The sequence below is a fragment of the Gossypium arboreum genome, chromosome 2, assembly GCF_025698485.1.
Source record: "Gossypium arboreum isolate Shixiya-1 chromosome 2, ASM2569848v2, whole genome shotgun sequence".
Classification (NCBI taxonomy): Eukaryota; Viridiplantae; Streptophyta; class Magnoliopsida; order Malvales; family Malvaceae; genus Gossypium; species Gossypium arboreum.
In genome coordinates this window covers 108,385,054-108,401,732 of record NC_069071.1, presented here as the reverse complement: position 1 = coordinate 108,401,732, position 16,679 = coordinate 108,385,054, and the positions used below count along the sequence as shown (strand labels likewise).

General features: G+C 38.2%; 2 non-coding genes across 2 annotated transcripts; one reads left to right on the top strand and one right to left on the bottom strand.

The window, feature by feature from the left end:
- Positions 1-408: 408 nt before the first annotated feature.
- On the bottom strand, positions 409-515 carry LOC128289618 (small nucleolar RNA R71). Its single transcript, XR_008279262.1, has one exon. It is a non-coding gene; the product is annotated as a small nucleolar RNA R71 (small nucleolar RNA).
- Positions 516-15,052: 14,537 nt separating this feature from the next.
- Positions 15,053-15,159, top strand: LOC128289447 (small nucleolar RNA R71). The gene has a single exon (XR_008279095.1). It is a non-coding gene; the product is annotated as a small nucleolar RNA R71 (small nucleolar RNA).
- Positions 15,160-16,679: the final 1,520 nt, after the last annotated feature.

Here is a 16,679-nt window from a genome sequence, read left to right as displayed (position 1 = left end):
CCTGTGGTTGCTGCAAATCCAGTAAATTAGGAACCTGCTCCTCGTACTATGTATGATTATACTAAACCTACATTAACAGGAACTGAATCAAGTATAGTTAGGCTTGCTGTATTTGCAAATAATTTTGAACTAAAACCTAACACAATTCAAATGATACAACAATTTGTTCAGTTTGATGGTTTGCAGGACGAGGATCCAAACACTCATTTGACAAATTTTCTGGAATTCTGCAACACCTTTAAGATCAATGGCATTTCAGACGATGCCATTCTCTTTCAGTTGTTTCCCTTTTCATTGAGAAATAAGGCTAAACAGTGGTTAAACTCGTTACCACGAGGGTCAATCACTACTTGGGAACAAATGACCGAAAAATTTTTACTTAAATATTTTTCGCCGGCTAAAACAACTAAATTAAGGAATAATATTTCTTCTTTTATGCAGATGGATTTAGAAACACTTTATGATGCGTGGGAGAGATAGAAGGACCTATTGAGAAGGTGCCCTCACCATGGTTTACCCTTTTGGCTGCAAGTTCAAACTTTCCACAACGGCTTGAATCCCTCAACTAGACAGATGATTGAGCAGCCGCTGGTGGGACTATTAATAATAAGACACCTGAAGAAGCTTATGAATTTATAGAAGAGATGTCACTGAATAACTATCAGTGGCAAGTCATGAGGACAAAGCCAACAAAAGCAACTGGCGTTTTTAACGTCGATTTTGTTACTATGCTCTTTAATCAGGTAGAAATTTTGAATAGAAAAATTGATGGTTTACTTGGCTCCTCACGGGTTCATCCAGTAATGTAGTGTGATGCAAGTGGATGTGGATTAAACAATCTAGAATATCCATCCTATGTCCCTAACATGGAGAACAAGCAACTGAACTATATGGGTAATAATCCTCAACCTCAAAATAATCTTTATAGTAACACTTACAATGCAGGTTGGAGGAACCACCCAAATTTCTCATGGGGAGGCCAAGGAAATCAAAGACCACCACTCCCTCTAGGCTTCCAACAACAACCTTACCAGCCAGAGAAAAAGCCGAACCTTGAAGAGATAATGACAAAATTTATCTCAGTAGCGGAGACTCGTTTTCAGAATACTGAAACTGCACTTAAAAATCAATAAGCATCAATTCCAGGACTCGAGAATCAAATAGGACAGCTGGCTAAGATGATTTCAGAGAGACCACCAGGGAGCCTAGCTAGCAATACCAAGCCCAATCCAAAAGAGCATGTGAAAACAGTTACGTTAAGGAGTGGAAAGGTGTTAGCTGAATCTGAAAAGAAGCTGCAACTAGACCCTGATAGGAAAGAAGGTGAGGAGGAAGAACCCGAAAATAATGAAAAGCCGGTATTGAGGGAATATAAAACACCAACCCCATGCCCAGTAAAGTTGAAGAAAGACTGCATGGATGCACAATTCAATAAATTTCTCAAACTTTATAAACAATTACTTATTAATTTACCTTTTGTTGCTGCTATCTCGCAGATGCCTACTTATACAAAATTTTTAAAAGGAGCTTCTAACAAATAAAAGAAAGTTTGAGGATTTATCTACAGTGGAACTCAACGAGGAATGCTCGGCTATACTCCAAAATAAATTTCCAACCAAACTAAAAGATCCAGAAGGTTTTACTATTCCCTGTTTAATTGGTAGTTTAAATGTTGAGAAGGCACTAGCTGATTAGGTGCTAGCATTAATTTGATGCCATATAAAATGTTTAAACAACTTGGTCTTGGGGAACCAAAACCCACTAAGATGAGTATTCAACTAGCTGATAGATCTGTTAAATATCCTAGGGGTATTATAGAGGACGTACTAATAAAAGTAGACAAATTTATATTCTCTATTGATTTTGTTGTGCTTGATATGGATGAGGATGTTGAGGTGCCTTTAATTTTAGGTCGTCCATTTTTAGCCACTGCTAGGGCTGTTATTGACGTGAGTGATGGTAAACTTGTACTTCGAGTAGGTAACGAAGAGATTATTTTCAAAATTTATGATCCTATGAGATTCTCTAGGGAACAGGATGACTCATGTTATTTTATTGACTCTATTGATCATGCTACTCAAAACTCTTTGCAGGAAATCATACATAAAGACACATTGGAACTGTGTCTTGTCCAAGGAGAGGAGGTAAATAATGATGATTCTGAGATAGGTAAGATAAAAGAGGAATTAAATTCCAATGAGTCTTCATTGAGACAGAAGAACTACGAGGGTATTGATTTAAAAAATAAAGTAAAATTAAAACCCTCTGTTGAAGAACCGCTTAAATTGGAATTAAAGCAATTACCAGATCACTTGGAATACACATTTCTTGGAGATAGTTCCACATTACCAGTAATTATTGCTGCAGATTTACAGCCAACTGAAAAGGACGAGTTACACAAAGTTTTAAAGGAGCATAAAAAAGCCATAGCTTGGAAGGTTTTTGATATAAGAGGGATTAACCCTTCTTTTTGCATATATAAAATCGTAATGGAAGATGAATTCAAACCCTGTGTGCAAGCGTAAAGACGGTTGAATCCCAACATGAAAGAAGTTGTAAAAGCTGAGGTAATTAAACTTTTAGATGCTAAATTTATTTATCCTATCTCTGACAGTTTCTAGGTGAGTCCTATGCAGGTTGTTTCGTGGCCAATGAGAAGAACGAATTAATTCCAACATGAACAGTCACAGGATGGAGAGTCTGCATTGACTATAGGAAATTGAACGATGCCACAAGAAAATATCACTTTCCTCTACCATTCATTGATCAGATGTTGGAAAGATTATTTAGACATATGTATTATTGCTTCCTAGATGGACTCTCCGGTTATTTCCAAATTCCAATAGCTCCTGAGGATCAAGAGAAAATGACATTCACATGTCCATACGGTACGTTTGCTTATCGACGAATGCCTTTTGGACTATGTAATGCTCCTGCTACTTTTCAGCGATGCATGTTGGCTATTTTTGATAAACTCATGGAAGACATTATGGAGGTATTCGTGGATGACTTCTCGGTATTCGGTAACTCTTTCCATCTCTACCTTAAAAATTTAAAATGAGTTCTAACTAGATGTGAGGAAACTAATCTCGTACTGAATTGGAAAAAATGTCACTTCATGGTTCGTGAAGGGATTGTGTTAGGCCATAAAATTTCTAGCAAGGGAATCGAGGTTGATAAAACAAAGGTTGAAACTATTGAGAAATTACCCCCTTCTACTATAGTTAAGGCTATTCGTAGTTTTTTAGGACATGCTGGATTTTATTGACGATTTTTTAAAGACTTTTCTAAGATAGTTAAGCCTTTAACGAATTTGCTAGAAAAAGGCGTACCCTTCAATTTTAGTTAGGATTGTTTAGAAGCGTTCAATACTCTTAAGGATAAATTAATTAACGCTTTAATTGTTGTTTCACCTGATTGGAATTTACCTTTTGAACTAATGTGTGATGCGAGTGATTTTGCAGTAGGAGCGGTTCTTGGACAGCGAAAAGACAAACACTTTCAACCGATTTACTATGCTAGCAAAACATTGACAGCTGCACAAGAAAATTATACGACGACTGAGAAAGAATTATTGGTTGTGGTTTTTGTGTTCGATAAATTTAGAACCTATTTAATATTATTTAAAGTTGTCGTTTACACTGACCATTCAGCTCTTCGATACCTTCTTACTAAAACAGATGCAAAACCTCGACTAATAAGATGGATTTTATTGTTGCAGGAATTCGATTTAGAAATTCAAGATAAGAAATGAGCAGAAAATCTTGTAGCAGATCATCTATCCAGATTAGAGAACCCATATCTCAGTGAATTGAACGAACAAAAAATAAATGACTCATTCCCTGAAGAACAACTTTTTGCTATCTCTGACACTGATGAATCTTGGTTTGTAGACATTGCGAATTACTTAGCCACTAACATTATACCAAAAGGGTTGATACATTAGCAAAAGAAGCGATTCTTTGCAGATGTGAAAAACTATTTTTGGGAAGAACCTTTTCTTTTTCGTATATGTGTAGATCAAGTAATTCGAATATGCGTTACAAAGACAGAAGTGATTAAAATTTTGGAGCATTTCCACTCAGGACCGACTGGGGGACATTACAGTGGAACTAAGACTGCATATAAAACACTCGAATCAGGTTTTTATTGGCCTACACTATTCAAAGATGCCAACAGGTATGTTGCTACTTGTGATAAATGCCAACGAACAGGTAATATCTCTAAATGTGATGAAATGCCCCAAACGTACATGCTCTCATGTGAAATATTTGATTTTTGGGGTATTGATTTCATGGGTCCATTCCCCGACTCATTTGCGAATAAATACATATTAGTAGCCATTGATTATATGTCTAAATGGGTGGAAGCCCAAGCCTTACCTACTAATGATACTAGAGTAGTGGTGAAGTTCCTTAAGAAACTTTTCTCTTGATTTGGAACACGTAGAGTAATCATCAGTGATAGGGGCACTCATTTCTGTAATACTTAATTTGATAAAACCTTTAAGAAATATAGAGTTTGCCACAAGACAGCTACCCCTTACCGTCCTCAAACTAGTGGAAAAGTTGAAGTCACGAACCGAGAACTTAAACGCATCCTAGAAAAGACTGTAGAGTCAAATAGGGAGGATTGGGCAAAGAAAGTAGATGATGCTTTATGGGCCTACAGAACTACTTTTAAGACCCCCATAGAAACATCCCCTTACAGACATGTTTATGGGAAGAGTTGTCATCTACCGTTTGAATTAGAACATAAAGCATTCTGGGCTATAAAATTTCTAAACTTTGATCCCAAACTCGCAGGTGAAAGGTGAATGATGCAGCTAAACGAGTTAGATGAATGGCAAGATAATGCCTATGAGAACTCACGAGTATACAAGGAAGCAACAAAGCACTGCCATGATGCTTGATTAAAGAAATACAAGCAATTTGAAGTTGGAGATATTCTCCTGTTATACAACTTAAGGCTCAAATTATTCCCTGGGAAGCTTAAATCACGATGGTCAGGTCCTTACGTAGTCCAAACCATTTTTCCATACGGTATAGTCGAGGTAAGTTATCCAACCCAAGGCACTTTCAAGGTAAATGGATATCGACTTAAACTTTAAAATAGTGAGGATTTCAAAGATGAACGAGAGGAGCTACGGCTCCACGAACCTAAACAAACATATCTATCAGGTAAATTCGAGCTTAGACTCTAAATAAGCACTTCTCGGGAGGCAACCCGAGCACTAATCTCACTAAATAACTTAGTTGTTTTTCCTTCTGTTATATAATCTGACTACAGATATTTTCGACACACACAGTCTGGTACATGGGTGTGCTGTAGGCCGTGGGATCCCCACGGGCGGTCGACACGGGCGTGGCCCTGGCCGTGCTAAAATAGGACAATCTTTTTTCAAAACAGGATGCCACACGGGCTGCAATAAATAGCCACGGCCTTGTGCACCCCACAGTTAAGGGACACGGGTGTGACCCAAACCGTGGCAAAATTACACCTTAAATTCCAAAAAGATCAGCGAAAACACGGCCTATGATAAATCACCACGGCCGTGCGAGGTGGCCGTGGGAGTCACACGGCCTGTCACAGGTACATGCTTCAGGCCGTGGGGGAGCTTGCCCAAAAAGTTGAAAAGATAAACGAAGTCAGAATAGACCACGGGTAAAAGCCACGACCGTGCTTAAGGGCCGTGCACAATCCTGCATAATTGCCATGAGCGTGTTGGATTGGCCACGGGCGTGGGAGAAATGAAGGGAGCACCACATGGCCATGCGATGTGGCCGTGTGAGTCATACGACTTAGGGACACAGGTGTGTCCGCAAGCCGTGTGCAATACTGACTTGAAACATCAAACCATAAGCATAAGACATGAACACGGGCGTGGTGACCTTAATACGGGTGTGAGAGAAACGAACAAGAATGCACACGGTTGTGAGACATGGCCGTGCGCACCACACGGCCTGGGGACATGGGCGTGTCAAAGGGCTAATGTGCGAGCTTGACTACGATTTTACAAAAAACACAAGCTAGGAACACACCACACGGGCGTGTGCCACGGCCGTGTGGCCCAACACGGGGCTTACACGGCTGTGGCCCCCATTTTAACCCCAATCCCTAACCTTAATTTCCCCATTCCCTATTTAAACTCCTTTTTTTACTGTTCATCTCTTTCCCCTCTCTCCCATTTCCCCCACCCTCAGACCACCAAAACACCGTCGGGAGTCACCTCCCCCTCTCCTTTTCCCTTCTCCATCACCCTTGTCATCTACCATCAAGCGCCACTCTGACGGCCGTGCCTTCCTCCGTTCACCATCGTCGGTCACGCTTTCATTACCAATTCCTCCATCATCTTCATTATTTATTTTTATTTTTGTTTTTGTTTTTGTTATCATTGTTATCATTATTATTAGAAGTATTATTATGTTATGCCTTTTATTTATTCATCTTTATCTTTTATTTAGGCCTTTGTCTTTACTTTAGCCTTGCTTTATTATGCCATTGAGATAATGCTTAGGCTGCGACAGATTAGTTTAGGATCATTCTATTACGTCTAAATTACTGCTGCTATTTTCTTAAAAGCCCTATATTTAGTTTATCATATTAGTCATATCTACCTCTTGCCAAATCGTATAGTCTATTATTCGTTCTTTTGTTTACTTTATCACTCATTATTATTCCTTTAAATATAAGTTGAAGATTTAATTAGCAGCTACTTAACTCTTTTAATATAGTTAGACCCATAATTTGTCCACATCCTTCTTCACTTGCTATTTTATTGCCTAGATGTTTTCTTATTTGGTTCTGTTACTCTTGCAGGCATATAATGACGAATCCAAAAGGCAAGAAAGCTACAGTTCCCACCTCAAAAAAATAAAAAGGAACGACATCTTCCTCAGGTCCCACCATCGAGATACGACACCCATTTCTTCAATTCCCACCAAGACCCTAAGAAGAGCTATTTCAGATTCTACATGCTCAACCCCTTGGTGTGGGGCGTTCCATCGATTGGGCTACACTAGAGAAGGTCCACCTAACCAATCCAGTACGGGCCCTCCTAGTCACAGCTCCATGAGACCGATTCTTTGATATCATTGAGTCGACATATTTGGAGTTCACCTTGGAGCTCGGCTCGGCTTTCCAGTTATAGACAGTGATGGCAGAGTATGACGACCCAGGAATAGTTCAATTCTGCCTTGGCAGTCTAGTACGTCAGTTAAGTGTCTCCGAATTCGGAGCTACATTGGGACTCTATACTGACGAGTTTATAGAGGCCGGCCATTTCTCTCACCTTCACCACCACATACTTTGTTCACCTTCATCGTGCTAGGTCGACCTCCACCCTGCTACAGGGATTTATGATCCTAGCTGTTCAAAGGCATTGGTTCTAGCTCCAGCTCTATGCTATCTCCATGCCCCTTTGGCACACACATTAACGGGGAGGCGAGAGAGTACTGGCATTGTCAACACTCACGACACATACTTCCTGTGGAGCATGAACCATGGGCATATTTTTCATCTCGCTTACTTTGTTACCCTTGTCTTTCGCCACCAGATAGAACGGCCCCTAAAGGAAGTCATCAGCATCGGCCCATATGTGACTTGTCTAGCATGATATTTTGGGCTCCTAAATACAGTTGCGCAGTCTTCCTCGCTCACTCTCATTGGCCAGATGTCCCCACAGGGTATCCAAAGTATGCTCCATATGCGAATGATTGAGCGTCGTCGTGGGTTCGACCCTCCTCAGTACCGACTTGCACGAGCTACCGATAAGAATGATGTCAATGATATTCCTGATGATATCCCTGCATTTTAGGAGGACCCACCATCACAGCCACCACCGAGCCACCGACCAGTTCATGCGGCTGCTTCAATATCTGAAGTTTCTGACCACCTTCATCGCTTTGAGTATATTGTACTCAGTGATTCAACAGCATCGAGGCGACGCTACAAAAAATTTGTCAACATTTTCACATATCGCCTCAAGCACTACCATCTTAGGATCCAACTGTCGATGAGGACTTTTGAGTCCATTTATTTTTCAATTTGTTTTTCTTTTTGTTTCCTTTTTATTTTTGCATTTATTTCTGTCTTTATTTATCATTTTCGTAAAATACCTTTATTAGTATAATTTGAATTTCTTTTTATCTTGTTTTTTTTTAATTTTTTCCAACCATAATATCCCTATAGATATAACTCTCTTAACCATTACTGATGGCATTGCAGTTTCAAAAGGTTCAGTCGATGGGTACTAAGGAATAAACAAACAATCCTCCACTACTGCCATGTCCTGTTTGACCACGACCATAGCCACCACGACACCGACCACCACGATAACCTTTCCGCTGGGCACTGTGATTGTGGAACCCAACCTCTACCACCACCTTCACCTCTATCCACATGTCACATACACATCACTTTGAATGCCTCTAAACCTGTTTCAGCTCTTTCAAGGATTACATCCAAATTTAGGGCAATTTCGCTTCTCTCCCTTTTTTTTTTTTGATATTATGCTTATATTATTGTTGTCTATCTCTGTACATTGAGGACAATGTACATCTTAAGTGTGGACAGGTAATTTATGTAATTATCAGAAAAAGGCCTAAAATTTCACCTTATTCTCAAATAATTTCCTCATAATGCTATTAGAATGAATCTTGATTGACTTATAATTTTTATTAATATGTTTTGAATTAAATCATAAGTAATTGTGCTTTGATTGTTTAAACTTTAAGACATTAGAGAATCAAGCATGATAAGTTGACTTTTGAAAAGTAAAATTGCTAGATTATTTCCCTAAATTGAGGTATTATCTTGAAATTTTGAATTTACAGGATTGACATCAAATACCCATAATTTTCGTGAGATTTTGAGCCTTTTAGAGCATATATCTTTCTTGCTCACTTATTTTATTTACTATAAGTGTGTCAACATTGATTTGTTATTCTAGAACTTGCATTGATTATACATGTCGAGACCACACCTTTGATTTGATATATTAAAGTGATAAAGGTAATTAGGACTTAACCCATTCCCTCCATAAAAAGCCTACCCACATAATTGGCCCCTAATGAACCCCTTTGAGCCTTAACTATTATTTCTCAATTTTACCCCTTAATAATAACCCTCAACTTAACCCTTTTTGATTCGTTAAGAATTTCACCCTTCTCATTTACTCCATTTTTATCGAGACTTAATTTGATTAATTACCTTTTTATGGTCGTTCATTCCAGTTGCTAAATTATTTCTATTTATGTATTTTCCGTCATTGTTCTTATTCTTAAAAAAAAACTATATATTCATTCAATTACATATTGTTCTAATAGAGCTCGGATAAGTTAAAGTTATTATATTGAGAGACAAGCTCACTTCATTAGTTTTGGTTAGTGTTAATTCTAGCACTTGTTTGTAATTTAGTGATTGGATTTATTTTTTATTTTTTTCTCGAAGTTGGGTAATTTATTTAATTTGATCTCGATTCTAACTCTCTTGTTCAGCCTTTATCCACACCTTTAACCTAAGCCCTATTACAACCCTGTTAAAGACCTTTCGATTTATGTATCATCTCATTATAGTGGTGGAGATTTGATTTTTATGTAAGCCTATGGTAATAACTCTTCATGTTTGACTATTAAGAGCGTAGTTATTGAACCTTAAACACTTTGAGTGATTTGAGTGAATCATTAGTGAGGATGCCAACCTTGTGAATTTGAAATTAAAGGTGAGTACTTAGATAAAAGGGGGATACCTATGATTTTATAATTAAAATGCTCAATTTGGATTATTTGAAACTTTAATATTCTTTTAGTTAAATTTTCAATGTATGACTGCTTGTGGATTATTTTGAAACATTATAAATGAGAATTATAAGTTGAAAAGGATTTATTTTAATTGTGAGTTGAGGATTTTGCTTGAGGACAAGCAAATGCTTAAGTGTGGGGATATTTGATAAACCATATTTTATACATATTTTTACCCCATTCTTGGCATATTTATGGATGATTTTTCCTTGGTTTCATTGAATTCGATGCTCTTAATTCTTTAATTTCATGTTTTATACTCAAGAGAGCATTGGAAAGCGAAAACAGCAATAAACAGGCCAAAAATAGACAAAATGGGCCTAATTCAGCATGACACACGACCTAGGCACTTCCACACGGGTAACCCACACGCCCCTATGAGGCACACAGGCATACCACACACCCGTGTGTCATGGCCGTGTCGACACTAATCCCAGTCAGAATTGCACACGGTTTGATCACTTGCACACGGGCGTGGCACACGGCCGTGTCCCTGTCGAGCCCAAGTCTAGTTCTACTCTAAAAAGACCACTTTTGAGGGTTTTGAAGTATTCTAAAGCCTATATAAACACCATAGAAGAGGATTAGTGGGGACACGGAGATTTGGAGGCAGAAAATTCTCAAGGAAAGCCATCGAAATTAGCTCAGGAGCAGGATCTACATCAAGACTGAAGATTTCCATCCAATTTTCTAGAAGTTCTTTGGGTTTCTTTATGTTTTGTTGTTTCCCAAACTTTGAGATGTTTTCCATTATTATTATGACTAAATTCCCTAAATACCTAAGGGAGATAAAACCTAAGACGGATCTTATTATTATTTGAGTTATATGATAAATACTTATTCTTATTCTTAAGTATGAATTTAACCTTTGCTTTAATATTCCAGGATATTAATTCAGGTTTTTGATGTGCTTATTCAGTGGAGAAAAAGTCCCTGTTTAAGAGTAGATCATTCATAATTAAGCGGAGTTGCATGCAATCCTAGAAATAGGACGACATAAATTTGCTGGATGAGAGTCAAATCTAATAAAGGAATCCATAGATCGAGTTAATGCGACAATATGAGTTTTAATTAGAAAGAAATTTTGATTAATCAACCTAGAGTCAGTTGTTTTTGGTCTCGAAAGGGATAATAACATAAATCAAGGATTTCTACGGAATAAGTCAAGTGAATAAACCGTCTAATTCAAAGGTAATAAGTGAAGTCTAGGTAGATTCTTTCTTGGGTATTGTCTTCTTTATTGGTTTTTTTTCTAAAGTATTCTCCAACTTTCATCTCTGTCATAATCTTAGTTAATTAGATAAATAGTTTAGTTTACAACATTCATTTAAATTTTACGCTAAATAATAAAAAGATAGTAATTACTAGTAATTTTAGTCCTCGTGGATACGATATTTTCGGTCTCACCACAACTATACTACTGTTCGATAGGTGCGCTTACCTTAGTCGAATTTTGTTAGTTAGTTTTACGATCATCAGCAACCTTAAATTTTCCTCGAGTGTTTGTCATGATAAATCTGCAATAAAACAATCGAATAATTTAATGTTGACGAATCAAAATAATAAGCACAAGCTAACAATAACCATTCATGTCCAATCCCACAAGAGAATCATAATAACAGTAATAAGTAAAATGCCAGCTACCAAACAAAAACTGAATGAGAAGGAATAAACTAATAATGGCCAAGAATGAATGTGAATAAGCAAGAGTAGTAGAAATAAACTAGAAGAAAAATTAACTAAAACAACAAATGTAAAATTAATTCATAAAGGAACATTCTCTAGAATTTAAGAAGAAATATAAAGTCAGTTAGGCAAGAAACGGAATAAGCACCAATGTAAAAATCAAGAACACCTAGAAAAAAAAACAAAGAAATAAATAAAGAAATAAAGAATAATGATAATAATATTAATTAATAGTAATAGAAATAAATAAAAGAAATAAAATTATCTAACTAAGATATAAAGAAAAAGGGAAAGGCTACAAGGAAAACCCACTGAATGGTGGTCGGAGGTACGGACGGCGGTGAACAGTGATCGAACAGTGGTGGGTCAATTTGGGGGTTGAAAATGGCGGAGGAAGGGGGCTGCACGTCGTGGGGGAGAAAGGCTCAGGTTCGCGGCTGGTATGGGCTTGGGGCGATGATAGAGTAGAGAGTGAGGGCGAGGGCGGTGCAGGTATGCAAGGGTGAAGTTCAGAAGGGGAGTTGCGGTGCGAGTGGAGGAGAAAGGAAAAGGCTAGGGCGTGAAGGGAGTTGGGGTTAAGATGTGAAAGAGGTTTGTGCGATGGGGCCGTTTGGGGTGGGAATGGTATAGGCATGAGGAGAGGGGGTAAGTTCGGGGGAGGCTAGGGGGTCGGTCAGGTGGGTGCTGCGAAGGGGAAAGGGAAAGAATGGTTATTGACCGGTGGCTAGAAAAATTGAACGGTGGTTAGGTTTTCTTGGGGGCTTAGGAGAAGCACACAAAAAAAACAAAAAATAAAAGGGGTTAGGGTTTTTAAGGGGAAAGACGATCGTGCAAAGGCCCATGTTGGGCTACACGGCCGTGTCACATGCCAGTGTAGCCTCTGTATAGCCCATGTGCAATTAAATTTATAAGCCTAGTCTTCACATAGCCGTATCGCACGGCCGTGTGTAATGTTGTTCGCTTGTCCTACACCCGTATGGTTGACCATATGCCCGTGTCTCCGAACACACGGCCGTATGCCTCACCCGTGTAGCTCCCTGACTTGTTTTAAATTTGAAAAATTAGGCTCCAATTTTCACACGGCCTAAGATACGCCCGTATGCCCAGGCCGTGTGGATTATTCTAGCTCGTGTCTTTGTCAATTTTTGGGGATTTATGCATCATGGCTCACACGGCCGAGGATATGCTCGTGTGTACTAGCTGTGTAGATTACACGGTCGTGTCTCCTAACCGTGTAACCCTCTGTCGATTTCCTTTTAAAAGTAAAAGCTAAGTCTCAAGATCCACACAGCCAAGGACACGCACGTGTGTCTAGGCCGTGTGAGCACACGGCCATGTCGCACGACCCTTTTATTCATTTTTGCGCCCATGTTAAATCACACGGCCTAGGACACGCCCGTGTGTCCAGGCCATGTGGGTCAAAAACCTGCGTTTTAATGTTTCGTTAATTTTAAAAAAATTATATGAAATAAAAATAAGAAAATTAACAATGTTAGTACTCGGATTGCCTCTCGAGAAGTGCTTATTTAGAGTCTAAGCTTGACTTACCTCTTATTCACATGGTTACAATGGATCACGGAGTCGAGACTCCTCTTTCTCGCTGTCAATTCTTTTATTTAGATAAGGTTTAAGTCGGATACTGTTTACCTTAAAAGTACTAAAATGACAATGAGTTACCTCGATCGTATCGTATGGAAAGACATTGAATACCGTAAAAGGAGTCGCTCTGTTTGCGTTAGGCTCTGTAGTGATAATTCGAGGGTCTTTTTCATCTAACAAGACTTGGTCCCCAACCTTGAAGTGATTCATTCCTTCTTTAAGCTCGTCAAGGAATTGCTCAGGTTTTACATCGTGTATTCTCGGTTTCTCCTTAACTTGTGACCGCCATTCGTCTAGTTCATCGATTTGAAGCCTTCATTCTTCACAAGTTGTTCTGTCCTTGACGCTTGAGCTGGACCGTGCCTTTATCATGGTTTTTTGATGTGTTTCCTATAAAGGATGTTGAGCCACAAGGTTATTAATGTCAGCAGAACTTTTAATATTATCTCGGTCACTATATATCCTAACAGAATCACGAACTTGGAGTTTGATCATGTCATCACCTACACGAAGTATGAGTTCACCTGTACCAATATCGATAATCGTTTTAGCAGTTGCTAGAACGGGCCAACCTAGAATTAAAGGTCAGTCACTATCCTCATCCATGTCTAGAACAACAAAGTTGACTGGGAATATAAATTTATCAATCTTAACGAGTACGTCCTCAACAATACCCCTAGGAAATCTAATAGTTTTGTCTGCCAGTTGAAGACTCATCCTAGTTTGTTTAGGTTTCCCAAGACCTAGTTGTTTAAACATTTTATAGGGCATGACATTTATACTCCCCCTAAATCGGCCAAAGCATTATCAGTATTTAAACTACCAATTAAATAAGGAATAGTAAAACTCCCTGAATCTTTCAACTTGTTGGGCAATTTGTTTTGTAGAATTGCTGAGCAAACTGCATTTAATTCTACATGTGACAAATCATCTAACTTTCGTTTGTTTGCCAAAAGCTCCTTTGAAAATTTAATTGAGTTGGGCATCTGCGAAAGAGCTTCAATAAACGGTAAGTTAATATGTAATTTTTTTAAAAGGTTAAGAAATTTATTGAATTATTCATTTGTGTGGTCTTTCTTTGTCGCGTTGGGATATGGCACACGAGGTGTATATTCTTTACTCACCGGTTTTTGTTTACACTAGTTTTCATCCAGCTTTTCATTACTTACCACACTTTCTTGCCTTGGTTCTAGTTTGGATTCAACTAGCCCTTCTTCATATCGAACAATAACCGCATGGAGCTGCTCTCCTGGGTTAGTCTCGGTGTTGCTAGGCAGGCTACCTTGTGGTCTTTCTGAGATCAACTTAGAAAGCTGACCTATTTGATTTTCGAGCCCTTGAATCGACGCTTGCTGATTTTTAAGTGCTATTTCAGTGTTTTGGAACCGTGTTTCTGATGCTGAGATGAATTTCGTTAGCATCTCCTCAAGGTCCGGCTTCTTTTCCTGTTGGTAAGGTGGTTGTTGAAAACCAGGAGGAGGTTGTGGTTTCTGATTACCTTGACCACCCCAAGAGAAGTTGGGATGGTTCTTCCAACTTGCATTGTAAGTATTACTATAGGGGTTATTCTGAGGTCTAGAATTGTTACCCATATAGTTGACTTGTTCGTTCGTAGTGCTAAGGTCGTAGGCTAGGCATTCTGGATTATTCATTCCTCATCCACTTCTGTCACACTACATCACTGGATATACCTGAGTAGAAACACATAAACCATCAATCTTTTTATTTAAGAACTCTACATGGTTTGATAACATGGTGACCTGTCAAGGTTGAAAACACCAGCGGCTTTTGTCGGCTTTGTCCTCATGACTTGCCATTGATAATTATTCAGTGGCATCTCTTCAATGAGCTCATAAGACTCCTCAGGTGTTTTGTTATTTAAGGTACTGCCGACGACTGCATCTATTAGTTGTCTAGTTAAGGGGTTCAGACCATTGTAGAAAGTCTAAACCTATAACCATAAGGGTAACCCATGATGAGGGCACCTTCTCATTAAATCCTTATACCTCTCCCATGCATCGTATAGGGTCTCTAAATCCATTTGCACAAAGGAAGAGATATCATTCCTCAACTTTGCCGTCTTGGCTGGAGGAAAGTATTTCAAAAGAAACTTTCCGGTCATTTGCTCCCATGTAGTGATGGACCCTCGTGGTAGAGAGTTCAACCACTGTTTAGCTTTATTCCTCAGTGAGAATGGAAATAACCGAAGGTGAATGGCATCATTAGAAACGCCATTAATTTTGATAGTATTACATTACTCCAGAAAGTTAGCCAAATGAGTATTTGGATCCTCATCTTGCAAACCATCGAACTGAATAAACTGTTGGATCGTCTAAATGGTGTTCGGCTTCAGTTCAAAGTTATTTGCAGCAATAGCAGGTCTTACAATACTCGATTCGGCCCCTATTAAATTAGGCATGGCGTAGTTGTACATAGTACAAGGAGCAGGATTCTGATTTACATGATTTGTGGCAACCACATGAGGTACGAATTATTCATATTTTAGCTATCTCCTCGGCAATATTGGTATCGACCTTGTGCTCTTCCTCTATATACTGTAGACTCTGCCTTATTTCTCTACAATTTCTGCAAGCTGTGCTTTCAATTTCGGTATCAAATAGTAGAGGTCCTAACAGATTTCTTCTAGTCATAAACTAAAGAAACCTGCCAGAAGCAAATAAAAGAAAAAAATTAGTAATAAAACAAAAACAAAAATAAAATGTAATAAAATAAAAATGGCTAAATTAATAAAAAAAAAAAAAGCATTCCTAATATCTTAGTCCCCGGCAACGGCACCAAAAACTTGATGATCGTTATATGGTTCACTAAACTAGAACCTATCGAATGGTAGTATAGCTATGGTGAGTCCAGAATATCGTATCCACAAGGACAAAAAGTACTAGTGTTAACTATCTTTCTATTATTTAGCCTAAAATAAAAAGTATTTGTTTTAATCTAAAATTAAACCAATTAACTATGAACGCGATAGAGAGCAAATTGGGAAAAATACTTGAAGAAAACTTATAAGAAGGACAATACCCAGGAAAGAATCCACCTAGACTTCACTTATTATTCTGACTCTGAATCAAGCGATTTATTCACTTGTTTTGATCTGTAGAAATCCCTAAATTATGTTAATATCTCTTTCAAGACTATGAACAACTGACTCTAGGTTGATTAATTGAAATATCTTTCTAATTAAAACCCTTATCGTCGCATTAACTCGATCTATGGATTCCTCTATTAGATTTGACTCTAATCCGGTAGATTTATGTCGTCCTATTTCTAGGATTGCATGCCACTCTGCTTAATTATGCTAGATCTACTCTTAATAGGGACTTTTGCTCCATTGAATAAGCACATCAAACTTGGATTAATATCCTGAAAATATTAAGGCAAGGATTAAGAACACATAATTAAGAACAAGAACAAGTATTTATTGTGAAATTCAGCTAATCAAATAATAAGATCCATAGTAGGTTTCATCCTCCCTAGATATTTAGGGAGTTTAGTTCATAATGTAAAAGGAAAACATCTCAACTTTAGAAAAACAACAAGACATAAAAAAAACCCAAATAAACTTCGAGAGAAATT